This window comes from Sus scrofa, chromosome 1, assembly GCF_054392235.1.
Source record: "Sus scrofa isolate SSC_HxYL_T2T_F1_AM1 chromosome 1, Sscrofa_HxYL_maternal_Yorkshire_Landrace_v2.0, whole genome shotgun sequence".
Taxonomy (NCBI): Eukaryota; Metazoa; Chordata; class Mammalia; order Artiodactyla; family Suidae; genus Sus; species Sus scrofa.
In genome coordinates this window covers 241,677,361-241,691,864 of record NC_139383.1, presented here as the reverse complement: position 1 = coordinate 241,691,864, position 14,504 = coordinate 241,677,361, and the positions used below count along the sequence as shown (strand labels likewise).

At 38.6% G+C, this 14,504-nt stretch overlaps 1 protein-coding gene and 1 long non-coding RNA gene across 4 annotated transcripts in view; one reads left to right on the top strand and one right to left on the bottom strand.

The window, feature by feature from the left end:
• The window catches only part of GNAQ (G protein subunit alpha q), a 305,513-nt gene that overhangs the window by 58,708 nt on the left and 232,301 nt on the right, over positions 1-14,504 (top strand). The gene's annotated exons all lie outside the window — the stretch shown is intronic.
• Positions 4,381-13,031, bottom strand: LOC146407076 (uncharacterized). Its single transcript, XR_014823055.1, has 2 exons — positions 9,255-13,031; positions 4,381-7,640 (listed from the first exon to the last, which is right to left on the bottom strand). It is a non-coding gene; the product is annotated as an uncharacterized LOC146407076 (long non-coding RNA).

Genomic DNA, 14,504 nt, shown 5'->3' with positions numbered 1-14,504 from the left:
GGAATAATCCCTGTTGTTCTTATGTTTTATTGAATTAACTAATTAATTTATTTATTTATCTTGCCTTTTCTAGGGTCGCTTCCATGGCATATGGAGGTTCCCAGGCTAGGGGTCTAATCTGAGCTGTAGCTGCCGACCTACACCACAGCTCACGGCAATGCCGGATCCTTAACCCACTGAGCAAGGCCAGGAACCGAACCTGCAACCTCATGGTTCCTAGTCAGATTCGTTAACCACTGCGCCACGACGGGAACTCCTGAATTTAATTTGCTATTTTTTATGATTTTATGTCTTCATATATTAGACTTTCTTCAGTATTTTTGTTATACTAGCCCAATAAAGTGGTTTAAAAATTTCCACTTCATTTTGATTCTGATAGAATTTAAATCATGTCAGTCCTCAAAGGTGTGGCAGAACTCACCTGTAAAACTGACACCAGTGATAGCTTTTTGCTTATTTTTCTTTTTTTTTATTATTTAATACTGTGTATATATTATAGGAAGAATATTTAGAATGTAGCAGATGACCAGTAAGTAGACTAAGCCCCTAAATTCCTGCTTTCCAGTGAAAAACACTTAGAAACCTTTTGATTTTTGTCCTTCTAAACATTTTTCTTGTGCATAAACACACACAAATATGCATATATAACAGGTGTGTTTTTTTTTAAAAGATTTTTTTTCTATTATAGTTGATTTACAATGTCCTGTCAATTTTTGCTGTACAGCAAAGTGACCCAGTCATACATACATACATACATACATATATATATATATATATATATATTCTTTTTATCACATTATCTTCCATCATGTTGCATCACAAGTGACTAGATGTAGTTCCCTCTGCTGTACAGCAGGATGTCATTGCTTATCCACTTCAGATGCAATAGTTTGCATCTGTTAACCCCAAACTCCTGGTCCATCCCACCTTATCCCCTTCCCTCTTGGCAGCCACAAGTCTGTTCTCCAAGTCAATGAGTTTGTTTCTTTTATGTAGATAGGTTCATTTGATAACATTTTGAACATCTTTCTATATCAGAATTAATCTGCATAATTTTTATGGGCTGCATAGTATTTCATGATATAAATATATAATAGTTTATTTAGCCAACTCTCTATTAATATTTAGCTTGCTTCCACCATTTGTTACATAAAATGTCGAGCAATCATTTTTTATAGACATCTTCATTATCTGATCCCCCCCCCCCCCCCGGCAAAGTCCTACAAATGCAATTATTGGATCAAAAAGTAACTCATGTTTTAAAGTAAATGTTTTGTCAGGCTGTCTTCTAGAAATGTTCAATTTGTAGTGAGTGAGGGTATCATTTACCTTGAACTGTAATGGATAAATTTATAAAGAAAATTACCTGCTCATAATTTAGCCTAATGGGAGTTCTCATAGTGGCTCAAGGGAACTGAATCTGAATAGGATCCATGAGAAAGGTTTGATCCCTGGCCTCTCTCAGTGGGTTAAGGATCTGGTGTTGCCATGTGCTGTGGTGTAGGTTGCACATGCAGCTTGGATCTGGCTTGCTGTAGCTGTGATGTAGGCTGGCAGCTGTAGCTCCAGTTCGACCCAGAGCCTGGGAACCTCCATATGCCACGGATACAGCCCTAAGAGACAACAACAAAACAAAATTTAGCCTAATGTGACCACAGAAGGGCTCATCTCCTGGGCTGGAATGGATGAGGAAAACTCCAGCCTTGTAGGCACTTGTGCTAACTGGTTAATCCAGTTAACTGCATTGCCCTTATGAGCCTTGGGCATTCAGCACACACGGTACGGTGCTGGCATTGGGCCAGGCCTCAGCGGCATATAGACTGGCCTCCTGTCCTTTTACCCGGCCAAGGGCTCTGAGCCAACATTTATTGTGTCTGCCTTGCCACCATCCCTGCCTTGGGAATACCAGAAGAAAAAGCCGAAATTGGAGTAGCACTTTAAAAATTCCTTTTTTTTTTTTTTTGCTTTTTAGGGGCCGCATGTGTGGCATATATGGAAGTTCCCAGGCTAGTGGTTGAATCTGAGCTACACCTGACGGCCTGTGCCACAGCCACAGCAACGTGGGATCCTTAACCCACTGAGTGGGGCCAGGGATTGAACCTGCATCCTCATGGGTACTATTCGGGTTCATTACCACTGTGCCATAACAGGTATTCACACTTTTTTTTTTTTTTTTTGATGAAAGTAAAATTTGTTATCTAAGGAAAAAAGTTAAAGAGATACAAACATATATAAAATAGAGATGGAAAATTTTAGCCCCACTTTCCGGAAACAAATTGCCATTTGCAGTTCAGTCCCTTCCAGGATTTGGGTGCTTGCTTGTTTTCCCTGCAGGAGCATAAATTGGGGGACAGATGTCTTAACTTCTGAGTAAAGACAGCAGGGAAAGTAACTGATTGAAGAGGGGCTTTGCTTACTTTACCATCTTTAATTTCAGGACATTCTTCCCACTAACATGCCACTTTACACTTGAGAGGAGTGACAAAAAGTTTAATAGATTGCTCAAGGTCGTTACGTAGTAAATGGCAGAGCTGGGATTTGGACCAAATTCTGTTGCCACAGTGCTTGTTCCCCTGTTTCAGGGACCCTGTCTGTCTAAGCCTGCACTAGCATGTAGCCGTTACCCACATGTGGCAATTTAACTTTAAATTAGTTAAAGTTAAATAAAAATGAAAAAATTCAGTCCTTTAATTACTTTTCAAATGCTTAGTAGGCTCCTGTACATAGTCACTACTGTAGAATGTAAAGATTGGAGGATTTGTATCATTGTAGGCTATTTGTCAAAGATGGAATCACTGAAATCTGAAAGATTGTGAGTATAGAGCTTTTTTTTTTTTTAAGCTCTATTCTAGCACATTTAGTGCCCATTTATGTTCTAGATTTAGAAAAATAGCTCTGGAAAACCTGCTTGTTTAAGAAATGAGGCAAACCTGCTAAGTCCAAAATGTAAAAATGAATTACTGATCACCTGTTAGGTTTTTAGCTCTCTGCTGGAATTGGGATACAGATGTTCTAGGAAGTGCACTGACTGTGGTCTGGATGGATCTGAGTGTGAAACATCTAGAACAAGAAAGTCTTTTATCTTTTTTCCTGAAAAAAGCAAAGGTGATATATTTCTTTTCCTACTGTATGTACATAAAAACCACAGGACTAGAGAAGGACGAATCCCTGCCAGCACCCAGAGTTTTGACTGTGGCCCACACCTGCTGCCTTTGAGAGGTGCGCCCTTCCCGGCGTGAACACTTGGGCCTCTTGATGGCTGCATAGCGAACAGATCTGGGGAAGGAAACTCACTCACATCCAGGGCGGAGGTGACGCAGGTTGGCAATATGCAACTGAACCCACGTGGGGAGAGCAGAGAGGAGGGGCTGGTGACCGTGTCAGCTTTCATCACAAAGATCAAACCTTCAGCCTGGGTTACTCAAGAACTTGGCAGTGAGTTGGTGAAACAGAGGTGCTGGCCCTCTGTATCTCAGAAATCCACGCTTGAGACAGAAAACACTGCTTTTCCCTATATTTAGTAGCTGCTGAATACGTGAATATAATGCGTCCGTGTATTGAAACACAGAACTGCCTTAGATCTTCTGAAAAATCCACCAGATAGTACTGTTGATGTGGCTAGTAAGTAAGCCAGCACGTTTTCCAGTGCTACTCAAACCATGTTGCTGTGTGGTATTTAAAATCTTAGTATGTTAGTAAAACTTGTGGTATTTACTAACACACACACACACACACGGCCACACATGTATAATCTCTTTTCTATGACTTTTTTCCTTCACCAAATAAAGGACTGGTCATCCCATTTATTTATTGCCTCTCATAATCTTTATTTTTTATGACTTTTCTCTTTATAAGTTGGCCTTAGTTTTATTCTTCAGTGTTAAACTGTTGTATCAGACTAATTGTATAAGGAGGCAAGATCTTGGTGGTAAACAAGCTAATTCCTGAGTTTAAATTGGAAACTTTGATGGTTGCATTAACTTTCAGGCCAGCAGAAATTCTTAAATTGCTGCTTTAGGGCCCTGGATAGTAATTCGGGTGTGTTAGGAAATTACAGGGAAGCACAAGAGTGTGAAATCATTAGTAGAGCCACAGTTGTATTTCCCACCTGCAGGTGGCAAGGCCAAAGGGAGCATTTAGAGGATAGAAGAAGACTGAATGGGCTGCTTGACTGCTTTTGGAAGGAATTACTGTTATCTCCCAGTGCTTAGAAATCACAGGCCTGGGCAGGATATATGCAGATTAAGTGAGCCTCAAAATTTATGTAAATTGTAATTTCTTCAGTGAAAGACTGCTGTCCTGTCATGATTTGTCCAACATATTTTTATTTGACGGAAACTCTTGCACCCTTCCTCACTGGGGAAAGCGCTGGCCTCTCCTAGATACAGATGCTGGTGGCATCACTTCCCCCAGACTCTGCAAGAGGCTAAGAGCCTGCCCATAGGAGGTGATTTCCTATAAGATCCCTGCACTTAGGAATTACTCACTCGGTCAGCTCTGACTCATGTTTTTCTCCTGGAGTTCTCTTTAAGAGGCCTGGCATACAGTGCAATGCAAACAGCATTGTCTTTCCTTTGGTTTGCTACACTACGAAGATTAATTTGGAATGAAATGTAATTGAAGGCCAATTACATCTGATGGCCAGATCTGTTAGAACAGAGCAGTGTTGTTGATTGGGAAATGGAAAGCATTTGAGATAGTGTCTGGGAAATACATTAAATGCATCGAATGTCACTGCCTTGTCTAATAGCCTAATTTAAATGACTTTTTCCTTTGCTGTTGCATTAGGTTATTCCAGATAGACTTAGAGTCCAAGAGGAAGGAAACTGTATCGTAAATGAATGCTTAGGTATCTTGATACCTTCATTATCATTGGTCTAAGAATTGGAAGACACCTAAAGAAATCTTTAGTTTTAGTTTGTTCTGCAGAGAAAAAGAGGAAAATAAATCACCCTTTGAATTTAGTGGTTCATTTAACCTGCAGGGCCTTAATTTTATCTGAAGTGGCCCTAAAACTCTTTATGCTAAGCAAATGGAGTCCTTGGTGTCTTTGTTTCTGCCTTTGCACAGTTTCAAGTTCTTGAGAATCTTTTTTAGAAAACTGAGATATAATTTACATAACATAAAACTCACCATTTTAAAATGTACAGTGTTTTTTTTTTTTTAACTGCATTCACAGCATTGTTCAGTCATCCCCGCCATCCGATTCCAGAACATCCTCATCCCTAACAAAGCCTGTACATACCAGCAGTCACTCTCCATTTCTCCCCGCCGCCCCGGCCCCATCACTGCTAATCTACATTCTGTGCAGTGGATTTGCCTGTTCTGGGCTTTTCATATAAATGGAATCATATAATATGTGGCCTTTTGTGTCTGCTTTTTGTTCACTTACTGTGGTTTAAAGGCTTATCTGTGGAGCAGCAGGTACCAGTACTGCACAGCTTTTCATGGCGGCTAAGAAGGGGAACCTGAGGCACTTTAGCGTGGAAAAGGTGGAAATGGACATCTGCCAGTGAGACTGGGACGGAGACTTTGAAGAAGAGGGGCTGGTTCTAGGCACAGCAGGTGGCCGAAGCCTAATGGTTGTGTGGGTGACGTTCAGATATAAAAAACTGCAGTCTGGGGACATGAACCCTTGGTGGTGTAGAGTGACGACAGATGGCTTTGACCTAGGGACTAGAATCTTCCCTCCACATGAGAAAATGTTGTTGGACTACCAGGGGTGTCTGTGTACTGGGATGGGATAGCTTCTCATTCCCCAGTTCCTCTTCCCAAGAAGCACTCAGGGTTCAAAAAGTTCCCTACTGTTAGAGTCCCAGGAAGATTTGAAGTTCTGAAAAGCAGATGAAATTAAAAACAGTTGAGAAAGAAAAGCAGATGAGGAAGAATGAATCTGAAAGAGGCCATGAGAGAGGGAAAGAAGCGGCAGCTGATGGACTGACCGACCCAACCCAGGCCAAAAAGGACCTGGGACAGGAATCAGTGGTGATGGAACAGGAATCAATGGTGTCGTGCCGAGGTCGGGTCAGGTAGCATGGGAGGAGGGCAGGGCCTTTGACCGCTGCTGAGAAAGCACGTGCAGACACTGGGAGAAAACACAGTATAGGAGGGTGGTGGGGTCCACAAGCCATCGCTTGTGCCAGGGGTTAGTATTGGAAAATGGTAGCGTTTTAGGAGGCATGTGTGCCATCACAGACTGAATATCATTATTTTCCACAAATTCATTATTTCTGCTCCTTTGTGGGCCTCTAAGCTTGGAATTTCCTGACTTTATGATGAATAAACTGTTTTCATGTTTATGAATGCCCTGTTTACTTTTCCGCTGGTGAGGTTTTGGCTGGTGCTGAGATTCGGTGTTTCTGCTGTAGGGAGGCATATTGCTCTAGTGAACCATGCCTAAGGAAAATGAATTTCATTCCTTTGGGGAACTGTAATTACCTTTAAAAAATTTAAACTGCTTTGCAGGGTAGTCAAATCCTATTACAAAGAAAAACATAAATAGTGAAATACTCTGTTTGTATGTAAAATGTAATTCACATAGGTCCCTATAGTCTGTTATAATTACATTTTATAACAGCTTTTTTGAGATTTAATTAATTGATATACGGTAAACTGCACATATTTAGCATGTGAACTTTGATAAATTTTGTCATTTATACACATCACTGCCATCAGGATAAGAACAGATTCATAAAACCCCAAAGTTTCCTGTTTCCCACCCTCCCAGCCCTTGTTCCTCCAGGGGAGCAGCTGACCTGATTCCTGCTACCACAGACTAATTTGCGTTTATTAGAATTTTACAAATATGAGATTCTGTGGTAATGTCTACTTTTGTCTTTTCTACTCACTAGAGTTATTTTGAGATTCAAATGTATTACTGCATATATCAATGGTTTGCTCCTTTTTGGCCTGTGGCATACTGTCTTGTATGGATTTACTGCATTTTCTTTGTTCACCTGTGGATGGTTACTTGAATTGTTTCCAGTTTTGGTTACCAAAGGTAAAGCTGCCATGAGCATTCATGTACAGGTCCTTGTATAGACCTCTTGAGTGAGGACCTAAATGGCTAGCACACATAGTAGGTGTAGACCAAGTTGTTTTTCGAGGTGGTTGTAACATTTTACATTCCCTTCAGCAGTGCAGGAGGTCCCATTGCTCCACGTCATTGCTGGTGTTTGGCAAGGTCAGGCCTTTACATTTTTGTCATTTCAGTAGGTGTGAAGTAGTATCTCATTGTGGTTTTACTTTGCATTTCTTTAATGACTAATGTCAAGTAATTTTCCATGTGATTTGCCATCTGCGTAACTTCTTTGGTGAAGTGTGCACATCTTTTGTCCATTTTTTTTTTTTTTTGGTTTGGATTCCTTGTTATTGAGTTTTGAGAGTTTTTAATATTTTCTGGATGCAAGTCCAGGTACATGTTTTGTAAATATTTTCTCTTTGTGGGTTGTCTTTTTATTCTAATGATGTCTTTTGAAAAGTAGTTTTTAATTTTGATGAAATCTGTTTTATCAGGTGTTTTCTTTTTATGGATGATGCAATTGGTGTCGTGGCTAAGAAATCTTTGGGTAACCCAAGGTCACAACTTTTCTCCTGTGTTTCCTTCTAGATCTAATGTAAAATCTGTAACTATAAAACTTCTACAGGGGAGTTCCTGTCACGGCTCAGTGGTTAATGAATCCAGCTAGGAACCATAAGGTTGTGGGTTTGATCTCTGGCCTTGCTCAGTGGGTTAAGGGTCCCGAGTTGCCGTGGGCTGTGGTATAGGTCACAGACGGGGCTTGGATCCCGCGTTGCTGTGGTTTTGGTGTAGGCTGGTGGCTACAGCTCTGATTGGACCCCTAGCCTGGGAACCTCCATGTGCCGCAGGAGTGGCCCTAGAAAAGGCAAAAAGACAAAAAATAAAAAAATAAAACTTCTACAGGAAAACATAGGAGAAAATCTTTTAAATGTATATAGATGGTATGAGGTATGGATTGCATTTTATTTTTAAGCATAAGGATATCCAATTGTTCTATCCTATCTGTTGAAGATTCTCTTTTCTCCCCCAAATTGCCTTTACACTTTTGTAATTGTGTGTGTGTCCTATATATTCCTTTGATCTATTTGTTTCCCTTGATTTTGATTAGTGTAGCTTTTTAAAAATTTTTTAAATGAGATATTAACCCTTCAACTTTATTCTTTTTAAATTTTGTTTTGGGTCTTCCAAGCCCTTGTATTTTCACGTGAATTTTATATCATCTTGTCAGTTTCTACACTAGAGACCTCTGGAATTTGGATAAAGTGTTGAATTAACTCTGTAGATCAATACAGGGAGAACTGACATCTTGACACTTTTTAGGAAAAACAGTTTATTTCCCCATTTATGAGGGTTTTAAAAATTTCTATCAGTAATGTGTGGTACAGTCTTGCACATCTGTTGTCATATTTATCCCTAAGTTTTTCATAGTTTTGATTCTATTGTAAATGATATTTTAAAAAATTTAGTATTCATTTGGTGTATGTAGTGGTATCTTTGATCTTGAATACTGATCTTAGGTCATATGTTATCTGTGAATTAGGACTTTCTTTCCAATCTGGATACCTTTTATTTCTTGCTCTTGCTTACTGCATTGAAGAGAATTTTCAGTACATTGTTGGTAGAAGTGATAAGAGAGGACATCTTCGTCTTATTCTTGATCTTAAGGTGAAAGCATTCAGTCCTTCTGAGGTGTGTGATAAGAGCTGCAGATTTTTCATAGATTATCAAGTGCAGGAAATTCCCTTCTATTTCTGCTTTGCTGAGAGTTTTTTTAAGGAACGGATATGGGGTTTTCTCAAATGCTTCTGTGTCTATTGAAATGATCACATGTTTTGTTAAGTGGTGAATCATTATTTGCTGATTTCTGGTCTGATCTTTCATTTTCCTTTCTTCTATGTATTTTGGGTTTAATGTGCTTTTATTTTTTTTTTTTTTTTATTACTTCAGGTAGAAACTGAGGATATGGATTTGAGACTTTTTTTTTTTTTTTTGCCATTTCTTGGGCTGCTCCCGCGGCATATGGAGGCTCCCAGGCTAGGGGTTGAATCGGAGCTGTAGCCACCAGCCTACACCAGAGCCACAGCAACGCGGGATCCGAGCCGAGTCTGCAACCTACACCACAGCTCACGGCAACGCCGGATCGTTAACCCACTGAGCAAGGGCAGGGATCGAACCCACAACCTCACTCACGGTTCCTAGTCGGATTCGTTAACCACTGCGCCACGACGGGAACTCCCCCTTTTTTTTCTTAATATAGGTATTTGGTGCTATTAATTTCTAAGTACTGCTTTAGTGGCATTTCACATTTGACATACAGTGTTTTCATTATCATTTTGTTTTTAAGACTTTCTAGTTTCCCATTTGATTTTTCTTGTGTGCTTTTTAGTTGCAAGATTTCTTGAGATATGTTTCTGTTGTTGATTTTTAAAGTTTTTAAATTAAATTTTTATTTCTTCCAGTGATATAACTGACATATAATAGCACTATGTAAGTTTAAGGCGTACAGCATAATTATTTGACTGACTTACTCATGAAATGATTACCATAGTAAGTTTATTGATATTTTTTAAAGTTCATTGTAGTCAGAGAATGTATTTTATATGAGTCTTATAAAATTCATTGATACGAGAATTATAGCCCAAAATATGGTCTATCATAATAAATGTTTTGTAGGTACTTGAAAAATAATATTTTTTTTCTGTTGTTGGGAAAAGTGTTCTGTAAATATTAATGAGATAAAATGCATAATAGTGTTTGTTAAATATGTTAATAAATTGCATAGTAATGTCCTCTTTGTCTTTCATGCTTTTTTTATTCTATTTTTTGAGAAAGAGGTATTGAAATCACTGAATGTAATTGTGGACTTGTCTGTTTCTCTCTGCAGTCCTATCATTTGCTTCTTATATTTTGAAACATTTAGGATTATGTCCTTTCCATAAATCAATACTTCTGTCATTATGAAATGATCATATTTATTCCTGATAATATTATTTGCTTTAAAACCTACTTCATCTAATATTACTATATCTACAGTCATTTTCTTTTGACTAGTGTTAGCATGATGTATCTTGTCCCTTCATTTATTTTTAAACCATTTTATCATTACATTTGAAGTGTTTTTTGAAAGTAGTGAATCCTTGGGTCTCTATATGTAATGTGTCTTTTTCCCTTTGTTTCTTCAAATGTTTCCTTCTTATATTCCCACCATACTCCCCTCCTTTTCCAGGTAGGACTAAAATTCTAAGTATGTTCAATAACTTGCTATTGTTCCACATATCACTGAGCCTGTTCATTTTTTCCAGTCTTTTTTCTCTCTGTGCTTCATTTTTCATCATTTCCATCACTGTGGCCTTAGGTTTACAATGTTTTCTCTTCAGTTTATCTGCTATTATTTCCATCTTGTATTTTTCATCTTAGATATTGTACTTTTAATGGCTAGAAATTCTTTTTGGATTTTTTTCTGTATTCCTTACTTTCTTCATTGTGTTTACGTTTTCCTCTGCATCTTAAGCTTGTGGAACATAATTAATGTAGCTTTTTGAAAATATATTGTTGTCTGAGAATGCCAACTTATCTTTCCTGGATCTAATTTTATTGAGTTTTCGCCTGCTTCTAGGTCATCTTTTCTTGTTTTGGGTTGGATGCCAGACGTTGTGGATCTTTTACATTGTTGGTTGCTGGATTTGGGGGATTCCCTTAAATGGCGGTGGACTTTGTTTTGTCATTTAGCTAATTCACATGGAATTAGTTTGACAATTTTTAGACTTGCTTTTAGGCTTTGTTAGCATGAGTTTAGAGCACTCTTTATTCTGTGGTTACCTCAGCTTCTGATGACTCAGTGACCCATGATTCTTTTGGACCAGTGGGAATGTGAACACGGGTGAACTCTGGGAATTGTTTGGATTATGCTTTCTAGTGGTTTTTCTCCAAGTCTCATGGAGTGTCATCCTACTCATTCTTAGATCATTTTTGAGCCACAGACTCAAAGGTGTGCCTCTCCACATCTCTAGAGCTCTTTCTCTCTGTACAGCTCTCTCCTTCCATTATTCTACTGTGCAATTTTTAGCCTTTTCAGCCTCCCTGAACTTACATCTCAGTTCTTGCCATGTTCTGTAGAAACAGCTTTCAGGCAGTTATCCGGGGGCAGTCAAAGGATTTGCTTTATTTGTGGTCATGTGTTGCCTATTAATCAGTGTCTTAAAACAATTATTTTGTTTATTTTATTTGATTTTCTAGTTGTTTCCCATTGGTTTTGGTAATGAGTATGAACTCAAACTGCAAAGTAATCAGTTAGGTTCTGAAAGCATCTGTTTTGTTACTTTAATTTTTTTTCTTTTTGGCCATACCCACAGCAGTTGGAAGTTCCCTGGTTTGGGATCAAACCTGTACCACAGCAGCAACCCAAGCCATTGCAGTGACAATGTCTGGTCCTTAATTAGCTGAGCCACTGAGGAACTCCTGTTTTTGTTACTTGAATTTTGTATGTAAAAATATTACGAGATGTTACTTTTAAAGGAAAGAACATTTTATTTTGGTTTTGTTAGCTATGCTTTGAAAGGAAGAGTATTTTAGACTTTTAGTTTGTTGGATCCTGAGCTATGTGTTTCAAATAATGAACTGTATTAAAGAGATCTCATGCAGAGAATGATATCATGTATCTTTTATGAAATGGTTGATTATACAAAATGATTTCCAGTTTTTCTATACTCCCTAGGACTGCATTTAAAAAAAAAATAGACATGAAAAATGAAGGCAAGAAAACAAACTCTTTTAAGTTTATATTTTTCTACTTGTTTTAGGGTTCATGAAGGGAAAATTATGTAATAAGCTAAAATGATACTTTGGATTCTCTGTGGTCTTACTTTAAGTATCCCATTTTTTTTTACAAACAATATTTTGTGTTAACTGTATATTCTTGACTATTTGGCTTCCAGGGCTCCCAGGGCTGGCTAATCCTAAAGATAGCAACTGACTCCCCTTTGAGCATCTTTTCATATGTAAATCAACCAACCCAGAGAGCCTGTACCTGCCTACTACCTCCTTTAAAGCTCTCAAAGGTGAACCACTATCCCCTTTGCCCTAATATCTCCCCAGGACCTTGTGCTGGGCATTAAGGGGCAGTCCCTATACCACAGAGTCTGCTGAGATTATTCAAACTAACCTGTGCCATCAGCCTGCTGTTTCTTACTGTGAAAACCACAGTAAAGACTCTCGCCCATGCTTTCCCCTCATCCTCTGCCTCCTCTGACCTTGGTGCTTCCCCTTGTGGCTCCACACGTATAATGTGTCCATCCTCTTGGGAACTGTGAGTAACAAACTGTGTTTTCAGTGGCTGTTGTCTCCTCACCATACCTGAATAAAAACAAAATCCTGGGTACATTCTAACGCATTTGAAAATTATATTCAAATGTATTAAAATTCATGTCTTAGAGTAGTCAAGCCAAATGTACTAAAATAAAGACTTGAAATAGAAAAAGAGATTCCTATCATAGAGATTCCTACCAATATCAATTATTTCACCAATCTCTTGATTTTGAGGGGGTTAGAAGAGAAGAAAATGGAATGGAAAAAATGAGAGAAAAGAATGGGCAGTATTTTAAGTAGAATTATAGCTTCCTTACCTCTAATAACAAATAAAACCAAAGTTGTACCTATTGTCTTCTCTAATACCCAGAAGAATGAAGATATGATTATCATATTTAGTTCAGGGGTATTCTTACGTGAGTAAAATAGAAAAGAAGTGGTGGGAGTTCCCTTTGTGGCTCAGCAGTTAATGAACCCGACTAGGATCCATAAGAATGCAGGTTCGATCCCTGGCCTCTCTCAGTGGGTTAAGGATCTGGCGTTACTGTGAGCTGTGGTATGGATCTCAGACATGACTCAGATCTTGCATTGTTGTGGTTGTGGTGTAGGCTGGCAGCTGTATCTGATTTGACCCCTAGCCTGGGAACTATATGTTGCGGGTACAGCCCTAAAAAGCAAAAAAAAAAAAAAAAAAAAAAAAAAGAAATGGTATTGAATGTAGAGGCAAAGTATTTGTTCACTCACCTTTGCCCTGGCTTTAGAGGGTGGAGGTTGTACAGAAGATCTCATTTGGCTTACACCTGCAGATCCTACAACCCCTAGGGGTGAGGCCCAGGCTGAACATATAGGATTCCCAGAATTGCAGTGCCACTTTTTCTTTAGGTTCTTAGTTTCCAAGAATTTCCTGTAGATAATTGATTATGTTATCGTTAGATATGTCAGCAGTTATTTGGAAAGGAGAGATTTCTCTGATTTTTCTTTTGATACTTTCTTTTGAACGATTGTGAAATACTGCATATTGTGGGGAGTAGGAAGGAAGACAGTGATTCTTAGTAATTATAGAAATAAAAAATAAGTGAGGGAATAAAGCAGTGTGTGATGAATGCTTACTGGGTATTCATTATATGCTGTGCTATAATGTTTTGATAAACATTCAGAACTGACTCGTGCTATTTCCTCAAAAGCATATTTTTAGGCAGAATAAGATTTGCAAGTGGTACAGTAACAGTTTTTTCACAGAACTATTTATTATAAAATCCTGATTTGGAAGGCAGTTTCTATTTTACTTAAAGGTTTATTTGTATCTTATGGAGATTTTGAATATAATACATTTAATATGTGTAAATTTCACATTATGTCTAAGTATGAAAGATGTAGTAAGACCAGTAAGAATAAAAATTGTGTATAGAAAGATGAAGTAGATGATTACAAACTAATGGTTCTTCAACTTATAATCCACAAGAAGAAAAGAAAATATTTTATCATAGAATGAAAGTTGGAAAATTTAAATGAAGCTAGAGACTTTGGAATGACAGAATTCAACTAATCATGTGACTAGAACAGAAAAATTTTACAAAATAAAAATGCAGAACTCTTTCCCTGCATGATTCTTGTACAGCTATTTGTAGGCCACACCTTTGAAAAACAGGGATATTAAGGCTTTTATTGTATGCATAACAAAGTATCTTTAGTTCTCATTTGGTGTCTTTATTTCTTTTTTCATAAATACTAATGATTTGGTGTGCCTCAGAGTTGGGAGAAGGGAAATCATCATAGAACTGAGGAGTTTATTAGGGATTGCAGGGCTAGTCTGCTTGCAGTCAGCTTGCAGGTGTACTTAGCTTTTTGTACATGATGGTGTCCCCATCCCCACCCCCTTTCCATTTTGATTGACTTATAGGCTAAACTGTTTGGCCACAGTCTCTCCTGCTCCCTGTTGCCTGGCCACCTGGCTGTTTGCCTTTCCCTCACCTGGCTCCTTAGTTTTTTTTTTTGTCTTTTTGCCATTTCTTGGCCCGATCCTGCGGCATATGGAGGTTCCCAGGCTAGGGGTCGAATCGGAGCTGTAGCCACTGGCCTACGCCAGCCAGAGCCACAGCAATGTGGGATCCAAGCCGTGTCTGCAACCTACACCACAGCTCACGGCAACGCCGGATCGTTAACCCACTGAGCAAGGTCA